General features: G+C 38.8%; 1 long non-coding RNA gene across 2 annotated transcripts in view; it reads right to left on the bottom strand.

Annotated features, from left to right (window-relative positions):
- The window catches only part of LOC135232270 (uncharacterized), a 51,942-nt gene that overhangs the window by 18,324 nt on the left and 12,940 nt on the right, over positions 1–20,678 (bottom strand). Inside the window, exon 3 of one of the 2 annotated variants that reach the window (XR_010322792.1) lies at positions 10,971–15,135. The exons of the other annotated variant lie outside the window; for it this stretch is intronic. This is a non-coding gene — a long non-coding RNA (uncharacterized LOC135232270). Of the gene's footprint in view, positions 1–10,970; positions 15,136–20,678 lie in introns of those variants that run through there. 2 annotated transcript variants of the gene reach the window in all.

Raw genomic sequence — 20,678 nt, 5'->3', positions numbered from 1 at the left:
TGGGAAATATTAAAAGTTGAAAACAGAGATCTGGAACTTTGAAATCCTAATTAAAGCACAGAGGGAGAATGAGCTACCACAGAGAGAGAGAGAGAATGTTAAGCAAAGAGTTTTTTGCAGAAAGTAGTGTAAGCAAAAACACTAAGCACGGCAGAGAACTAAGAAAGTTAATACCCTCCAAAATGTCAACCAAGAATACTATACCCAGCAAAACTGTTCTTCAAAAATGAGGGTGAAATTAAAACATTCTGGGACAAACAGAAGCTGAGAGAGATCATATCCACCAGACCAGACCTACAAAAAATACTAATGGGAGCTCTGTAGATGGAAAAGATAGTAGAAAGCAAAATTTAAAGCTATACATAAAAAAAAGATCCCTAATAAATGGAACTGCACGGACAAGTATAAGGGCTAGTAATAAGATAGTCATACTTGATAATTCTAATTGTTTTGTCCTTCATTTTTTAAATAACAAATATACAAAAACAAGGAAAAATTATGTTACAGGGCACTGGAAATATAAAGATGTAATTAAGGATGTTATTGTTGTTAGGTGCTGTAAAGTCAATTCCAACTCATAGATCCTTGGCAACGTCCATCAATGCTCAATTAAGGATACCAACAACAAAAGCAGAGGAGAGGGATGATGTTGTTGGTAGGTACCATGAAGTTAGTTCTAACTCATGGCAACCATAGGTACAACTGAACAAAATGCTGCCCAGTCCTGCATCATCCTCAGATCATTGCTGTGTTTGAGCTCATTATTGCAGCCACTGTGTCAATCCATCTGGTTCAGGGTCTTCCCTTTTTTTCACTGACTCTTTACTTTGTCAACCATGATATCCTCCAGGGACTGGTTCCTCCTGATAACATGTCCAAAGTATGTGAGATGAAGTCTCATCATTCTCACTTCTAAGGACCATTCCGGCTGTACATCTTCCAAAACAGACTTGTATGTTCTTCTGGCAGTCCATGGTGTATGCAATATTCTTCACCAACACCATAATTCAAATGCATCAATTCTTCTTTGGTCTTCTTTATTTATTTTACTTTCACATGCATATGAGGTGACTCAAAATACGATAGGTTGGGTCAGGTACACCTTATGGCTCATGAGACAGGCCAGGCTCAGTTAAATTTGAACCCTTTTGTCCCAAATTATTTTTCATACATGTCCTCTTCAGGAAACCCTGGTGGCATAGTGGTTAAGTGCTATGACTGCTAACCAAAGGGTCAGCAGTTCGAATCGGCCAGGCGCTCCTCGGAAACTCTATGGGAAAGTTCTACTCTGTCCTATAGGGTCGCTATGAGTCAGAATCGGCTCGATGGCGCTGGGTTGGGTTGGGGTTTGGGTTTGGGTTGTCCTCTTCAGACGACACTAGCATTCTAACATGGGACATCAGCAGCCCAAGGATATTGAGATGCAAAGAAGTGCCTGAGGCACTGTCAGCCCACAAATCCGAAAAGCACAAAACGTAACTGGGCATTGTATGTCCTAGTAGTCTCTGAATGGGACATGTATAAAAAATAATTTGGCAATGAAAGGGTTAAAAAGGCCTTTTGCAGCAGATTTGCCCAATGCAATATGTGGTTTGATTTCTTGGCTGTGCTTCCATGGGTGTTGATTGTGGATTCAAATAAAATAAAATCCTTGACAACTTCAATCTTTTCTCCGTTTATCACGATATTGCTTATTGGTCCAGTTGTAGGGTTTTTGCCTTCTTTATATTGAGGTGTAATCCATACTGAAGGCTGTGGTCTTTGACTTCATCAGTAAGTGCTTCTAGTACTCTTCATTTTCAGCAAGCAAGGCTGTGTCATCTGCATACCACAGGCTGTTAATTGGTCTTCCTCAAATCCTGATGCTGAGTTCTTCTTCATATAGTCCAACTTCTCAGATTATTTGTTCAGCATACAGATTGAATAAGTATGGTAAAAGAACACAACTCTGACGTACACCTTTCCTAATTTTAAACCACGCAATATCCCGTTGTTCTGCTGAAATGACTGCCTCTTGGTCTATGTTCAGGTTTCCATGAGCCAAATTAAGTATTCTGGAATTCCCACTTTTCACAATGTTATCCGTAATTTGTTATGATCCACACAGTTAAAGGGCTTTGTTTAGTCAATAAAACACATGTAGACATCTTTCTGACATTTTCTGCTTTCAGCCAGGATCCATCGGACATCAGCAACGATATCCCTCTTCCATGTCCTCTTCTGAATCTGGCTTGAATTTTGGCAGTTGCCTATCAATGTACTACTGAAATTGGTTTTGAATTATTTTCAGCAAAATTTTACTTGCACGTGATATTAGTGATATTGTTTGATAATTTCAGCATTCCATTGGATTGTCATTATTTGAATTGGGCACGTATATGCCTCTCTCCCAGCTGACTGGCCAGGTACCTGTCTTCCAAATTTCTTGGCATCAATGAGTAAGCGTTTCCAGTGTTGCATCTTTTTGTTGAAACATCTCAATTGGTATTCCATCAATGCCTGAAGCCTTGTTTTTGCCAATGCCTTCAGTGCAGCTTGGACTTCTTCCTTCAGTACCAAGGGTTCTTGATCATATGCTACCTCCTGAAATGGTTGAACACTGACCAATTTTTTTGGTACAGTGACTCTGTGTATTCCTTTCATCTTCTTTTGATGCTTCCCACATCATTCAATATTTTGCCCATAGAATCTTTCAATATTGCAACTCAAGCCTTGATTTTTTTCTTCAGCTCTTTCAGCTTGAGAAATGCTGAGCGTGTTCTTCCCTTTTGGTTTTCCACCTCCAGGTCTTTGCACGTTTCGTTACAAAACTTTACCTTTCCTTCTTGAGCCGCCCTTTGAAATCTTCTGTTCAGCACTTTTACTTCATCATTTCTTCCATTCACTTTGCTACTGTACATTTAAGAGCAAGTTTCAGAGTCTCTTCTGACGTCTGTTTTGGTCTTCTTTCTCTTTCCTGTCATCTTAATGACCTCTTGTTTCTTCATGTATGATATCCTTGATGTAATCCCACAATTCATCTGGTCTTTGGTCATTAGTGCTCAATGAGTCAAATCCATTCTTGAGATGGTCTCTAAATTCAGGTGGGATATACTCAAGGTTGTACTTTGGCTCTCATGGACTTGTTTTAATTTTCTTCAGCTTCAACTTGAACTTGCATGTGAGCAACTGATGGTTGTTCTGCAGTCGGTCCCCGGCTTTGTTCTGACTGATGTAATTGAGCTTCTCTATCATCTCTTTCCACAGATGTATTCATTTTGATTCCTGTGTATTGTATCCAGCAAAGTTCTCATGTATAGTCACTGTTTAAGGTATTTCCAACGAATAGGTCGTCGGTCTTGCAAAAACTTCATCATGCAATCTCTGGCACGGTTTCTATCACCAAGACCATATTTTATACTACTGACCCTTCTTTGTTTCCAACTTTTGTATTGCAGTCACCAGTAATTATCAGTGCACAGTGATTGAATGTGCAGTCAGTTAAAGACTGCAGAAAACGGCAAAAATCGTCAACTTCTTCATCTTTGCCATTAGTGGTTGGTGTGTAAATTTGAATACAGTTGTATTAACTCATATTCTTTGTAGGTGTATGAATATTAACCTATCAGTGATAGCGCTGTACTTTGGGATAGACCTTGAAATGTTCTTTTTGATAATGAACATGATGCCACTCCTCTTCAGTTTGTCATTCCCGGCGTAGTAGACCCTATGATTGTCTGATTCAAAATGGCTAATACCAATCCATTTCAGCTCACTAATATCTAGGATATTGATGTTTATGCATTCCATTTCATTTTTGACGATTTCCAATTTTCCTAGATGCATACTTCATACATCCCACATACCGATTATTAATGGATGTTTGCAGCTGTTTATTCTCATTTTGAGTCATGCCACATCAGCAAATGAAGGTCCCAAAAGCTTGACTCCAGCCACATTAAGGTCAACTCTACTTTTAGGAGGCATCTCTTCCCCAGTCATCTTTTGAGTGCCTTCCAACCTGAGGGGCTCATCTTTCAGCGCTGTATCAATGTTCTGCTGTTGTTCAGAAAGTTTTCACTGGCTAACTTTTTCTTCAGAAGTAGACTGCTAGGTCCTTCTTCCTAGTCTGTCTTAGTCTGGCAGCTCAGCTCAAACCGATCCAATATTGGTGACCCCACTGGTATTTGAATACTAGTAGCATAGTTTCCAGCATCACAGAAACATGCAACCCCCCACAGTATGACAAACTGACAGATGCATGGAGGTTGAAAGGCTAATACAATGAAAATTATAAAACACTGCTGAAAGAGATGAAAAGATGGAAGACTTAATGCAGTTAAGATGTCAATAATACTGAAAGTGATATACAGATACAATCTAACCCAGATAAAATTTCGAACAGCATTCTTTACAGAAATGGAAAAATGAATCTTCAATTTTATATAGAAAGACAAGACACCCCAAATATCCAAAGCAATTTTGAAGAAAAGGAACAAAGTAGGAAGCCTCACACTTCCTGACTTCAAAACTTATTACACAGTTACAGTAATCAAAACAGGGGAAATTGGAACCCTCACCCGTTGCTGGTGGGAATGTACAATGGTACAGACATTGTAAAAAACACTGTGACAGTTCCTTAAAAAACTAAAGCTAGAATTTTGATGTTGTTGTTGTCATTAAGTGCCATTGAGTCAGTTCCAACTCATAGCGACCACATGTACAGCAGAACAAAATGCTGCCTGGTCCTACGCCATCCTCACAATCATTGCTACATTTGAGCCCATCATTGCAACCACTGCGTCAGTCTATCTCATTGGAAGTCTTCCTCTCTTCGATGACTCTCTACTTTACCAAGCATGCTATCTGTCTCCAGGGACCGGTCCCCCCTGATATCATGTCTAAAGTACATAAGAAGAAGTCTCTCCATCCTTGCTTCTAAGGAGCATTCTGGCTGTACTTCTTCCAAGACAGATTTGTTCATTCTTCTGGGAATCCATGGTATATTCAATATTCTTCACCAACACCATAATTCAAAGACATCAATTCTTCTCTGGTATTCCTTATTCATTGTTTAGCTTTTGCCTGCATAAGAGATGATTGAAAATACCATGGCTTGGGTCAGGTGCACCTTAGTCCTCAAAGTGACATCCTTGCCTTTTAACACCTTAAAGAGGTCTTTTGCAGCAGATTTGCCCAATGTAATATGTCGTTTGATTTCTTGACTGCTGTTTCCATGGACGTTGATTGTGGATTCAAGTTAAATGGAATATTGGACAACTTCAATATCGGAAAAATTGAAATACTGTAACTACCATACCAATACTCATTGCCATAAAGTCAATTCTGACTCACAGTGACCCCATAGGACAGAGCAGAACTTCCCCATAGGGTTTCCAAGGAGCAGCTGGTGGATTTGAACTGCTGACCGTTTGGCTAGCAGCCAAACTCTTAACCACTGCACCACCAGGGCTCCGTTTGACCCAGCAATTCCACTTCAAAATACTTGAAAGCAGAGGGTTGTACACCAATGTTCACTGCAGCACTGTTCACAACAGGTAAAAGGTTGAAACAATCTAAATGCCCATCAACAGATGAATGGATAAACAAAATGTGGTACATACGCATATTGGAATACTAATTAGTTAGTAGAAGCTAGGAATCTTGATACAAGGTACAAAACGGATGGAGCTGGAAGACATTATGTTGAGTGAAATAAGTCAACTACAAAAGGACATGTATTATAAGACCTCATTTATGTAAAAAGACAAGACAAAGCAAATGTATAGAGAGCAAAGTTTATTAGTGCATACCAGGGGCAGGAGGAAGAAGGAAATGGGGTGTTAACAGTGATGGAAATATCACACTAATTAAGGGTAGACTTATACAGCCGATTATTGTAATTACTGTAAATAAACTATACGCTATAAAAATTGAATTGGCAAAAGTTGTATGATAGATATACTTACAACAAGGACAAAAAAAGGTAGCTGCTGAGGCTGCTTATGTACAACCAAAAACTTCATAAGTATGGTTTCTTGATTTGTAGGTTTAAGGTCACGGTTACATGCAACATCCCAGTAAACATGTTTAGCACTTCTCTTCTACCTCCTATTTTGTTATGCAGTGTACCTGGGGTCTTAAAAGCTTGCAAGTGGCCATCTGATTCACAATAATTTGTCTCTATTTGACAGGAGCAACAGAGGAGGAAGGAGCTTCAGAAATAGAAGGAGGATATAAAATGTGCAGCTAATTGCCTCCATGAACAACCGCCTCCTTTGCCACAGACCAGAAGAGCTGGATGGTGCCTGGCTACCATTACTCAACATTTTGATCAAAGATTCTATAGAAGAATTTGGATCAAAAGAGGTAAAATACAGAATAGAATTTCAAATTCTCATGAACTCGAGACTTCCTGGTGCCATGAAAGTTGGATGGACCCCTGAAACTATTGTCCTGAGATAATTTTTAAAGTGTAAACCAAAAATACTCCATGAATTCTTCTTAAAACCAAACAATAGTTAGCTTAACTAGTAAAAAATCTCTGCCTTGAGCATTAAGCTCTTTTAAGAACTATCTATATGGGATCAAATTGACAAAATCAACTTGAAAGACATAAATTCCCTGTCCCCTAAGGGACAGGGAATTTATGTTAATGGAAGAGGAACTACTCAGAAAATGAGAGTGAGAATGGTTGCACGACTCAAAGAATGTAATTAATGTTCACTAAATGGTATGTGTAGAAACTGTTGAATTTTTGCATGTTTTGCTGTGTATATTCTCAACAAAAACAAGGAAATAAATAAAATTTTTAAAAAAAGACTTAATAAAAAGTGGAAAGACAAGCCACTGACTAGGAGAATATCTTCAGAAACTATATATCCAATAAGAATCTAATAACAAAAATACATAAAACTTCTACAACTTAACAGCAAAATGGCAAATACCCCAATCATAAAAGGGGCAAATGAATTGAGTAGGCATTTCACCAATGAGGACATTGAGTGGCCAAAAAACACATGAAGAGATTAGCTATCCAAGACATGCAAATCAAAACCACCATGAGATACCATTTCACTCCCACTAGGATGGCTAAGATTCAAAAAAAAGAAAGAAAATAACAAATATTGCCGAGGATGTGGGGGAAACCGGAACCCTTACCCACTGCTGGTAGGAATGCAAAATGGTACAGCCTTTGTGGAAAACAGAATGGCGGTTCCTCAAAAAACTAAACACAGAACTAGCATATGACCCAGCAATTTCACCCCTAGGTATATACTCAAAAGACTTGAAAGCAGAGACTCAAATAGAGACTTGTACACCCGTGTTCACTGCAACACTATTTACAATAACCAAAAGGTGGAAACAACCTAAATCCCCATCAACATATGAATGAAGAAACAAAATGCAGTACATACATACAATGGAATACTACTCAGCCAGTAGGAGAAGCAAAGTCTTGATACATGCTACAATATGGAAAAGCTTGAAAACACTATGCTGAGTGAAATAAGTCAATCACAGAAGGACAAATATTGTATGACCTCACTTATATAAAAAGACGAGAAAAGGCAAATGTATACAGACCCGAGTTTGTTAGTGGTTACCAGAGGTGGGAGGAAGGGGAGAAGGAGGGTTATTGCTTAAGGAGAACTGAGTAACAGTTTGAGGGGTTGGAAAAATCACACAGATTAATGGTAGAGTTGCACAGCTGATTCTTGTAAGTGCTGTCAATAAGTTGTACACCTGTAAAAAGTTGAATTGGCAGAAGTTGTATGATAGATATATTTACAACTTTGACAAAAAAAGAGTAGCTGCTGAAGCTGCTTATGTACAAGTAAACACTGCATGGGATTTTAGTTCCTTGGCTTAAAGGTTTAGGGTCATGGATCCACGGGACATCCCAGTTAAGTGGCCTAATAATGTGTTTAGTGCTTCTGTTCCACCTCCTAGTTCCTCGAATAGCACCTTGCGGGGGGTCTTCAGATTTTGCAAGCGGCCAACAAAGGCAAATCAATTGCTGTTTCACCTGGAGTAACAAAGTAAGAAGGAAAGTGAGCAGTAGGAGGAAATGGAATGTGTAGCTAATTGCCTCCATGAATAACTGCCTCCTTTTTAATAAGAGACCAGAAGAACTGGATGGTGCCCAGCTAGCATTACTGAACATTTTGATCGAAGATTCTACACAAGGATCCTGATTAAAAAAAAAAGGGGCGGGGGGGAATTTAAAACAGAATTTCAAATTCTCACGGACTCCAGACTTTCTGGGGCCATTGGGGCTGGATGAACCGCTGAAACTATGCCCTGACATAATCTGTAGGCCTTAAAGCAAAAATTCCCCTGAAGTCATCTTAAAACCAAACAATACTTTAGCTTAACTAGTAAAAAACTGCTTTCACATGCATATGATGTGATTGGAAATACCATGGCTTGGGTCAGGTGTACCTTAGTCTTCAAGGCAACATCCTTCCTTTTCAACACTTTAAAGAGATGCTTTGCAGCAGATCTGCCCGAAGATAGGAACCTTAGGGGTATTGAATTTGTGTTAATGGGGGAGGAACAACTCAGAAAAGGAGGGTGAGAGTGTTTGCATGACTTAAAGAATGTAATCAATGTCACTGACTTGTACACGTAGAAATTATTGAATTGGTGTATGTTTTGCTGTTCATATTCTCAATAAGCTGGATTGTGAAGAAAATGTGAAAGGAAGGATATCATTGTTGATGCCAGATGGATCTTGGCTGAAAGCAGAGAATACCAGAAAGATGTTTACCTGTGTTTTATTGACTATGCAAAGGCATTTGACTGTGTGGATCATAACAAATTATGAATAATATTGCAAAGAGTGAGTATTCCAGAATAGCAATCATTTGAACAGAACAAGGGGATACTGCATGGTTTAAAATCAGGCAAGGTGTGTGCTAGGGTTGTATCCTTTCACCATACTTATTCAATCTGTATGCTGAGCAAATAATCCAAGAAGCTGGACTATATGAAGAACACAGAATCAGGATTCAAGAAGATTAATTAACAACCTGTGATATACAGATGACACAATCTTGCTTGCTGAAGGGGAAGAGGACTTGACACACTCACTGATGAAGATCAAAGACTATAGCCTTCGGTATGGATTATGCCTCAACATAAAGAAAAGAAACATCCTCAAAATGGAACCAATAAGCAACATCATGATAAACACAGAAAAGATTGAAGTTGCCAAGGATTTCACCTTACTTGGATCTAAAAACAATGCCCAGGAAGCATCAGTCAAGAAATCAAATGATGTACTGCATTTGGCAAATCTGCTGCAAAAGATCTCTTTAAGGTGTTATAAAGGATGGATGTCATCTTGAGGACTAAGGTGCGCCTGACCCAAGCCATGGTATTTTCAATCACCTCACATGTACGCAGAAGTTGGACAATGAATAAGGAAGACCTAAGAAAAATTGATGCCTTTGAATTATGATGGTGGTGAAGAATATTGAATATGCTATGGGTTGCCAGAAGAACAAACAAATCTATCCTGGAAGAAGTTCAGCCATAATGCTCCTTAGAAGTGAGGACGGTGAGACTTTGTCTTATGTACTTTGGACGTGTCATCAGGAGGCAGCAATCCCTGGAGAAGGACATCATGCTTGGTAAAGTAGAGGGTCATCAAAAAAGAGGAAGGTCCTCAGCAAGATGGATTGACACAGTGGCTGCAACAATGGGCTCAAACATAGCAACAATGGTGAGGATGGCACTGGACTGGGCAGAGTTTCATTCTGTTCTAGTCAGGGTCACTATGAATTGGAAACAACTTAACAGCATCTAACACAACAACATTCTCAACAACACCAAAATAAATTATATATATATATATTTTTTTCTCCAGAAGTCTTCTTTAAACCAAACAATAGTTTAGCTTAATTAGCAAAGAATGTCTGCCTTAAGCATTGCGCATTTTAAAAAACTATCCATATGGGATCAAACTGACAACAGCAACTCGAAAGGTTAGATAGGAAGCTTAGGGAACAGTGAGTTTATGTTAATTGGGCAGGAACAATTTGGAAAAGCAGGGTGAGAATGGTTGCAATTCAATAGTTACTGAATTGCACATGTAGAAATTGTTGAATTCATGTATAACCTCCTGTGTATATTTTTAACAACAAAAATAAAATATTGTCTAAAAAGGAGAAAGATCTCAAATCAATAATGGAACTCTAAACCTTGAGAAACTAGATAAAAGAGGAGCAAGTTTTAGCCAAAGCTATTAGAAGGAAGGTAATAATACAAATCAGGTGAGATAAATGAACAGAGGGCAGAAAAACAGTAAAATCAATAAAATTAAAAGTTGGTTCTTTAAAAAGATCAGCAAAATTGACAAATCCCTAGGTAGGCTGACAAAGAAATAAAGAGAGAAGATGCAAGTAACTAAAATCAAAATTGAAAGTGGCAACCTTTTACTAGCCTTACAGAAATTAAAAGGATTATGACAATACTGTGAACAATAATATCCCAACAAACTAGATAAACTAGATGAAATGGATAAATACTTAGAAACATCCAAAGTACTCAAATTGACTCAAGAAAACAAACAAAAAAAGTCTCAATATACCTATAACAAGAGAAGAGATTGAATCAGTAATTATAAACCTCACAACAGAGAAAAGTCCAGGACCAGATGACTTTACTGGCGAGTTCTATTAAACATTTAAAGAAGAATTAACACCAATTTTTCTCAAACTCCACCAAAAAAAAAGAGGAGGAGGGAATACTTCCTAACTCTACGAGGCCAGCATGTCCTGATACAAAAGTCGAAGACATCACAAGAAGAGAAAATCACAGACAAATATTTCTTAAGAACACAGATTTAAAAAATCCTCAAGAAAACACTAGCAAACCAAATCCCACAGTGTCATGGATTAAATTCTGTCCCCCGCAAAATGTATGTATCAATTTGGCTGGGCCACGATTCCTATTATTATTTGGTTGTCCTCCATTTTGTGACTGTTAATTTATGTTAAAGAGGATTAGGGTGGGATTGTAAAACCCTTACTACATCACATCCTTGATCCAACGTAAAGGGAATTTCCCTGGGGTGTGGCCTGCACCACCTTTTATCTTCAAGAGATAAAAGGAAAGGGAAGCAAGCTGAGAGTAGGGGACCTCATACCACCAAAAAAGCAGTGCTGGGAGCAGAGCCCATCCTTTGGACCCAGGGTCCCCGCACAGAGAAGCTCTTAGTCCCAGGGAAGATTGATGAGAAGGCTGTCAAAGAGAGAAAGGCTTCCCCTGGAGCTGATGCCCTGAATTTGGACTTTTAGCCTACTTTACTGTGAAGAAATAAATTTCTCTTCGTTAAAGCCATCCACTTGTGGTATTTCTGTTATAGCAGACTAGACAGCCAAGACACACAACATATTAAAAAATTATATGCCATGGCCAAGTGGAATTTATCCCAGAAATGTAAGGGTAGTTCAACGTAAGAAAATCAATCAATATACCACTTTAATACAATGAAGGCAAAAATAACCAACACATCACTCGAATCACCTCAATTAATACAGAAAATACATTTGACAAAAATCCAACACCTTTTCATGATAAAAACACTCAACAAACTAGGAATAGAAGGGAAATTCCTCAACATGATAAAAGATATTTATGAAAATCCTATGGCTAATACCATACCAGTGCTGAAAGACTAAAAGTTTCCCCCTGTGATCAGGAACAAGTCAGGGTGCCCACTTTTTACCTCCTATTCAACACTGCATTAGAAATTCTAGCCAAAGTAATTAGGCAAGAAAAAGAAATAAGAGTCTTTCAAATCAGAAAAGGAGAAGTAAAACTATCTCTATTTGCAGATGACAGGATACTATATATAGAAAAATCACTCCAAATCCACGAAAAGCTACTAGAGCTAATAAATGAATTCAGCAAAGTTGCAGGGTACAAGATCAGCACACAGAAATTAGTTGTTTCTATATACCAGCAACAATCTAAAAAGGGAAATTAAGAAAACATTCCTTTTGACAACAGCATTCAAAAGAATAAAATATCTAGGAATAAATTTAACCAAGAAGGCGGAAAGCCTTTACACTGTACCTTAGTTATCTAGTGCTGCTATAACAGAAATACCACAAGTGAATGGCTTTAACAAAGAGAATTTTATTATGTCATAGCTTAGGAGGCTAGAATTCCGAATTGAGGGTGCCAGTTCTAGGTAAAGACTTTCTTTCCCTGTCAGCTCTGGGGGAAGGTCCTTGTCATCAATCTACCCTTTGTCTAGGAGCCTCTCTGTGCAGGGACCCTGGGTCTAAAGGATGTGCTCAACTCCCAGCTCTGCTTTCTTGGTGGTAGGAGGTCCCTGTGCTGAGAAGCTCCTAGACAGGAAGATTGATGACAAGGACCTTTCCCCAGAGCCAACAGAAGGAGAATGGATTTACCTGGAGCTGGCACCCTGAATTTGGACTTCTAGCCTCCTAAACTGTGAGAAAATAAAATTCTCTTTGTTAAAGCCATCCACTTGTGGTATTTCTTTTATAGCAGCACTAGATAACTAAGACAGAATTTGATACTAAGAAGGTGGGGTGCTGCTCTAACAGATACTTAAATTGTGGAAGCAGTTTTGAAACTGTGCATGGATAGAGGCTGGAAGAGTTTTTTTGTTTTTATTGTACTTTAAATGAAGGTTTACAGAACAAACTAGTTTCTCATTAAACAGTTAGTACACATATTGTTATATGACATTGGTTAACAACATCACATGTCAACACTCTCCCTTCTTAACCTTAGGTTCCCTATTACCAACTTTCTTGTCCCCTCCTGCCTGCTAGTCCTTGCCCCAGAGCTGGTGTGTCCCTTTAGTCTTGTTTTATTTTATGGGCCTGTCCAATCTTTGGCTGAAGGGCAAACCTCAGAAGTGACTTCATTACTGAGCTGATACTGTGTTCTGGGGCCATACTCTCAGGGTTTCTCCTGTCTCTGTCAAGCCAACAAGTCGGGTCTTTTTTTTTGAGTTAGAATTTTGTTCTACATTTTTCTTCAGCTCTGGCCGGGCCCCTTGATTGTGATCCCTGTTGAGACTGGAAGAGTTTTAAAGTGCCTAATAGTAAAAGCCTAGAATGCATTGAAAAGACTATTGGTGGAATTATGGGCATCAAAGACAATTCTGGTGAGGACTCAGAAGGAAATGAGGACAGCTATTACATTGGAAATGGCAGATGCAGAGAAACAGCAAGCAGCAGCAGAACCAGGAGACAAGCATGAGACAGGACTGGAGCCAACCCATGGAGTGAGAGAGCTGAGTGTCTTCCAGCCAAAGTTTACTGGCAGAGTAGGGTGTCTCCAAGCTCTTATCAGTGGAACTATGGAGCTTTGAAACCCCTGTCCCAGCAGGGCAGATTTGGGCAGGGAGGCCTGAGGGACCCCAGAGGCCAAGGAACCAGGAAGCAGAAGCTGAAGAGACAAGGAACACAGGAAGCTGAGCCGCCTCAGTCTCAAAGGGTATTGCCATGACCTCTGGGGTCTCAAAGGGTGGAGTCATCACTCAGATGGACTAGGAGAATGGGGACTTCATCCCACCAAGAAAGCAGTACCAGAAAGAGGGTGCATCATTGGACCCGAGTTTCCTGTGTGGAGAAGCTCCTAGACCAGAGGAAGACTGATGACAAGGACCTTCCTCCAGAAACTACAGAGAGAGAAAGGCTTGCCCTAAATTTAGACTTCTAACCTACCAGACTGTGAGAGAATAACCTTTTGTTTGTTGAAGCCATCCACTTGCAGTATTTCTGTTAAAGCAATACTAGACAACTGAAAACCAAAAAACACTGCTGAAAGAAATTAAAGAAGGGCTAAATAAATTGAAAGACATCCTATGTTTATGAAGTCAAAGGCCTAATAGTATTAACATATTAAGTTTACCCAAAGCAATCTACAGATACAACACAATTCCTATTAAACTTCCAAAAGCCATTTAAAAAAAATGGAAAAGCTGATCCTCAAACTCATACAGAATTGCAAGTGGCCCCGAATAGCCAAAACAATTTAGAAAAAAAAAGTAGGAGGACGCTCAATTCCTGATTTCAAAACATACTATAAAACTACAGTATCCTAAACAGTCTTATACTGGTATAAGGATAGACATATAAAACAATGGAATAGAATTGACAGTCCAGAAATAAACCAATACATCTATACTCAAGTGATTTTTGGTAAGGGGGCCAATCCCCTTTCATAGGGAAAAAATAGTATGTTGAACAAATGGTACTGAGGCAACTGGATCTCCACATGAAAAAGAATGAAGTTGAATCCATACGTCACACTACATGCAAAAATGAACTCAAAATGGAGCAATGATCTAAATATAAGGGCTAAAACCATAAAATTATTGGAAGAAAGGGGTAAAATTCAAGACCTTCTTTTAGGCAATAGATTCTTATATATGACACCAAAAGCACAAGCAAGAAGAGAAAAAAAAAATAGATAAATTCAACTTCATCAAAATTAAAGGCTTGTTTATCAAGGGACATTATTAAGAAAGTAAAAAGAATCTACAGAATGAGAGAAAATATTTGGAAATCATATATCTGATAAAGGTTTAATATCCAGAATATGGGAAAAAAACTCTTAAAATTCAATGATAGACACATTCAAGCACCTTGAGGAACTGAATTACTGGGGCTGAGGCCTGGCAATCATGGTCTCAGGAGACAGCTAGGTCAATTGGCATAATATAGTTCATAAAGAAAATATTCTATACCCTACTTTGGTGAGTAGCGTCTAGGGACTTAAAAGCTTGCAAGTGGTCATCTAAGATACACCTACTGGTCCCATCACATTCAGAGCAAAACAGAATGAAGAAAAGCAAAGCCACAGGAAAATATTAGTCTGAAGGATTAATGGACCACATGAACCACAGCCTCTACAAGTCTGAGCCCAGAACTAAATGATCCCCAGCTACAACCACCAACCGCCCTGTCAGGGATCACAATAGAGGGTCCTGGACAGAGTGGGAGAAAAATGTAGAATAAAGTCCAAATTCACAAAAAGGACCAGACTTACTGATCTGAAAGAGGCTGGAGGAAATCCCAAGACTATGGTCCCTGGACATCCTGCTAACTCAGAACTCAAGCCACTCCTGAAGTCTGCCTTTCAGCCAAAGATTAGACAGGCCTATAAAATAAGCAAAAACACATCTGAGTAACATGCTTCTTAGTTCAATCATATATACAAGACCTAATGGGTAACATCTACCCAAGAGCAGAGAGGAGAAGGCAGGAACAGACATGAAGACTCCAAGAAAGGGGAAGAGTGCTGACACATTCCAAGGACTACAACTAATGTCACAAAACAATTGGGGTATAAAATTTTTGAATGGAAAACTAATTGGCTCTGTAAACTTTTACCCAAAACATATTAATTTTTTAAAAAAGATTTAAAAAAAACTGAACAATGAAAATAACAAGCCAATTTATAAATGGGCAAAGACTTGAACAGACATTTCTCCAAAGAGGGTATGTTGTTGTTAGGTGCCATAAAGTCATTTCTGACTCATAGCGACCCTATATAGGACAAAACAAACCACCGCCAGATTCTGTGCCACCTTCACAATCATTGCTATGTTTGAGCCCATTGTTGCAGCCTACTGCATCAATTCATCTAACTGAGGTGGATATACAAATCACCAATAACCACAAGAAAAGCTGCTCAACATCACTGGTCATTGTTGTTGTTAGGTGCCGTCGAGTCGGTTCCGACTCATAGTGACCCTACGCACAACGGAACGAAACACTGCTCGGTCCTAGCCATCCTTACAATTGTTGTTATGCTTGAGCTCATTGTTGCAGCCACTGTGTCAATCTACCTCATTGAGGGTCTTCCTCTTTTCCATAGACCCTGTACTCTGCCAAGCATGATGTGCTTCTCCAGGGACTGATCTCTCCTGACAACATGTCCAAAGTATGTAAGACGCAGTCTCGCCATCCTTGCTTCTAAGGAGCATTCTGGTCATTAGGGAAATGCAAATCAAAACTGCAAAGAGATACCACTTCATACCCAGCAGGATGGCTATTATTAAAAAAAAAAAAAAAAAAGAGATAAAACAAACTCTAACAGCATTGAAAAGAGAAATAGACAGCTCCACAATAATAGTAGGAGACTTCAACACATCACTTTCAGTGAAGAACAGAACATCCAGAAAGAAGCTCAATAAAGATATGAAAGATCTAAATGTCACAATCAACCAACTTCATCTCATAGACATACACAGAACACACTACTCAACAGCAGCCAAGTATAGTTTCTTTTCCAACACACACAGAACAATCTCCAGAGTAGGCCACAAAGCAAACCTGAACAGAAACCAAACAATCGAAATATTACAAAGCATGTTTTCTGACCATAAAGCCCTAAAACTAGAAATCAATGACAGAAAAAGCAAGAAAAAAAATCAAATACATGGAAACTGAAGAACACCTTGCTCAAAAACTACTGAGTTATAGAAGAAATTAAGGATGGAATAAAGACAGAATCAAATGAGAATGAAAACACATCCTACCAGAAACTTTGAGACACAGCAAATGCAGTGCTCAGAGTTCAATTTGTAGCAATAAATGCACACATCCAAAAAAAAAAAAAGAAAGGGCCAAAATCAAAACAGTAACCCTAAAACTCAAACAAATAGAAAGAGAGCAGCAAAAGAAGCCCTTGGGCACCAGAAGAAAGCACATAAGAAAAACTGGAGCAGAATTAAATGAAAGAGAGAATAGAAATACAATTGAAAGCGCTAGCAAGATGAAAAGCTGGTTCTTTGAAAAGATCAACAAAATCGATAAACCACTGGCCACACTGACAAAAGAAATACAGGAGAGAAAGCAAATAACTCAAAAAAGAAATGAGATGGGCAATATCACAACAGACCCTACTGAAATAAAAAGAATCATAACACAATACTATGAAAAATTGTACTCCAACAATTTGAAAACCTAGAGGAAATGGACAAATTTCTAGAAACACACTACCTACCCAAACTAACACAAACAGAGGTAGAACAATTAAATAAATCTATAACAAAAGGAGAGATCGAAAAGGTAATTTAAAAACTTCCAACAACAAAAAAAAAGCCCTGGCCATGACAGCTTCACTGGAGGATTCCATCAAACTTTCAGAGAAGAGTTAACACCACGACTACTAAAGGTATTTCAAAGCACAGAAAAGGATGGAATACTCCCAAACTCATTCTATGAAGCCAGCATAACCCTGATACCAAAACCAGGTAAAGATGCCACAAAAACAGAAAATTAGAGACCAATATCCCTCAGGAACTTAGATGCAAAAATTCTCAACAAAATTCTAGCCAATAGAATTCAACAACATATCAAAAAATAATTCACAATGACCAAGCAAGATTCATACCAGGTATGCAGGGATGGTTCAACATTAAAAAAAAAGATTAGAAAAACAATCAATGTAATCCACCACATAAATAAAACAAAAGACAAAAACCACATGATCTTATCAATTGATACAGAAAAGGCATTTTACAAAGTTCAACACCCATTCATGATAAAAACTCTCAGCAAAATAGGAATAGAAGGGAAATTCCTCAACATGATAAAAAAAAAATTTTTTTTTTTTGAGGGCATTTATAATTTATACAAAGCCAATAGCCAACATCATCCTAAATGGAGACAGCCTGAAAGCATTCCTCTTAAGAACGGGAATCAGACAAGGATGCCCTTTATCACCACTCTTATTCAACTTTCTGCTGGAGGTCCTGGTCAGAGTAGCTAGGCTAGAAAAACAAAGGGCATCCAATTGGTAAGGAAGAAATAAAAGTATCTCCATTTGCAGATGATACGATCTTATACACAAAAAACCCCAAAGAATCTACAAGAAAACTACTGGAAGTAATAGAAGATTTCAGCAAAGTATCAGGATACAAGATAAACGTACAAAAATCAGTTGGATTCCTCTACACTGACAAACAGAACTTTGAAGAGGAAATCAAATCAATACCATTTACAATAGCTCACAAGAAGATAAAATACTTAGGAATAAATTTAACCAGAGATGTAAAAGACCTATACAAAGAAAACTACAAGACACTACTGCAAGAAACCAAAAGAGACCTTTGTAAGTGGAAAAACATACGTTGCTCATGAATAGGAAGACTCAACATTATGAAAATACCTATTTTTCCCAAAGCGATCTACTGATACAATGCAATCCCAATCCAAATTCCAATGACGTTTTTTAATGAGATGGAGAAACAAATCACCAACCTCACATGGAAAAGGAAGAGGCCCCAGATAAGTAAAGCATTACTGAAGAAGAACAAAGTAGGAGACCTCACACTACCTGATTTTAGAATCTAATATACCGCCACTATAGTCAAAACAGCCCAGTACTGGTACAACAGATACACAGATCAATGGTACAGAATTGAGGATCCAGATGTAAATTCATTCACCTATGAGCAGCTGATATTTGACAAAGGCCCAAAGCCCACTAATTGGGGAAAAGACAATCTCTAACAAATGGTGCTGGCATAACTGGATATTCATCTGCAAAAAAAGTGAAACAAAAATCATACCTCACAGCATGCACAAAAACTAACTCAAAATTGATCAAAGACCTAAATATAAAGTCTAAAACAATAAAGATCATGGAAGAAAAAATAGGGACAACACTAGTAGCCCTAATACATGGCATAAACAGTACACAAAACATTACTAACAATGCACAAACACCGGAAGAGAAAACTAGATGTCATAGATTGAATTATGTCCCCCCCAAAATACATGTATCAATTTGGTTAGGCCACAATTTCCAGTGTTCTGTGGTTGTCCCCCATTTTGTTATTGTAATTTTATGTTTAAAACGATTAGCATGGGATTGTAACACCACCCTTACCCAGGTCATATCCCCGATTCAAAGTTTCCCCGGGGTGTGGCCTGCACCACATTTTCTCTCTCAAGAGATTAAACAAAAAGGAAGCGAGCAAAGAGTTGGGGACCTCACACCACCAAGAAAGAAGCACCGGAAGCAGAGCACATCATTTGGACCTGGGGTACCTCCACCTGGGAAGCTCCTCGACCAGGGGAAGACTGATGACAAGGAATCTTCCCTGGAACCGACAGAGAGAGAAAGACTTCCCCTGGAGCTGATACCCTGAATTTGGACTTGTAACCCATTAGAGTGTGAGAGAATAAGTTTCTCTGATAAAGCCATCCACTTGTGGTATTTCTGTTATAGCAGTACTAGATGACTAAGACACTAGATAACTGGGAGCTCCTAAAAATCACACTTATGCTCATCTGAAGACTTCACAAAGAGAGTAAAAAGATTACCTAGAGACTGAGGAAAAGTTTTTGGCTATGACATGTCTGATCAAGGTCTAATCTCTAAAATCTACAAGATACTGCAAAACCTCAACCACAAAAAGACAAAATAACCCAATTAAAAAATGGGCAAAGGACATGAACAGACACTTCACCAAAAACGACGTTCAGGCAGCTAACAGAAACATGAGGAAATGCTCATGATCATTAGCCATTAGAAAATGCAAATGAAAACTACAATTAAATACCATTTCGCCCCAACAAGGCTAACATTAATCCAAAAAATAATAAGTGTTGGAGAGGTTGTGGAGAGATTGGAACACTTATGCACTGCTGGTAGGAATGTAAAATGGTACAACCACTTTGGAAATCGATTTGGCATTTCCTTAAAAAGCTAGAACTACCATGTGATCCTGCAATCCCACTCCTTGGAATATATCCTAGAGAGATAAGAGCTGTCACACGAACAGATATATGCACACCCATGTTTACCGCAGCACTGTCACAACAGCAACCTAGGTGCCCATTAACGGACAAATGGATAAACAAATTATGGTACATTCACACAATGGAATACTAGGCAATAATAAAGAACAAGAATGAATCTGTGAAACATCCCATAACATGGATGGATCTGGAAAGCATTATGCTGAGTAAAATTAGTGAGTCACAAAAGGACAAATACTGTATGAGACCACTATTATAAGAACTCAAGAAAAGGTTTAAACACGGAGGAAAATATTCTTTGACAGTTACGAGGGTGGGGAGGGAGGGAAAGGGGAGTTCACTAACTGGTCGACTAGAATTATCTTAGGTGAAGGGAAAGACAACACATGGTACAGGGGAAGTCAGCACAACTGGACTAAACCAAAAGCTAGGACATCTCCTGAACACAACCAAACAGTTCAAGGGACAGCGTGGCAGGGGCAAGGGGCTGGGGACCATGGTTTCAGGGGACATCTAGGTCAATTGGCATAATAAAGTTTATTAAGAAAATGTTCCACATCCCACTTTGGAAAGTGGCGTCTGGAGTCTCAAAAGCTAGCTAGCAGCCATCTAAGATGCGTCATTTGGTCCCAACTCACCTGGAGCAAAGGAGAATGACAAATGCCAAAGACATAAGGAAAATATGAGCCCAAGAGACAGAAAGGGCCACATAAACCAGAGGCTCCATCAGCTTGAGACCAGAAGAACTAGATAATGTCCATCGATTACCAATGGCCGCCCTGACAGGGAGCACAACAGAGAGCCCCTGATGGAGCAGGAGAAAAGTGTGGTGCAGAACTTAAATTCTTGTAAAAAGACCAGACTTAATGGTCTGACTGAGACTGGAGGAATCCCAGAAGACATGGCCCCTGGACTCTCTGTTAACCC

Source organism: Loxodonta africana, chromosome 8 (genome assembly GCF_030014295.1).
Source record: "Loxodonta africana isolate mLoxAfr1 chromosome 8, mLoxAfr1.hap2, whole genome shotgun sequence".
NCBI classification, from domain to species: domain Eukaryota; kingdom Metazoa; phylum Chordata; class Mammalia; order Proboscidea; family Elephantidae; genus Loxodonta; species Loxodonta africana.
Note: the sequence above shows the minus strand (reverse complement) of the source record. Positions and strands in the feature narration are given on the sequence as shown.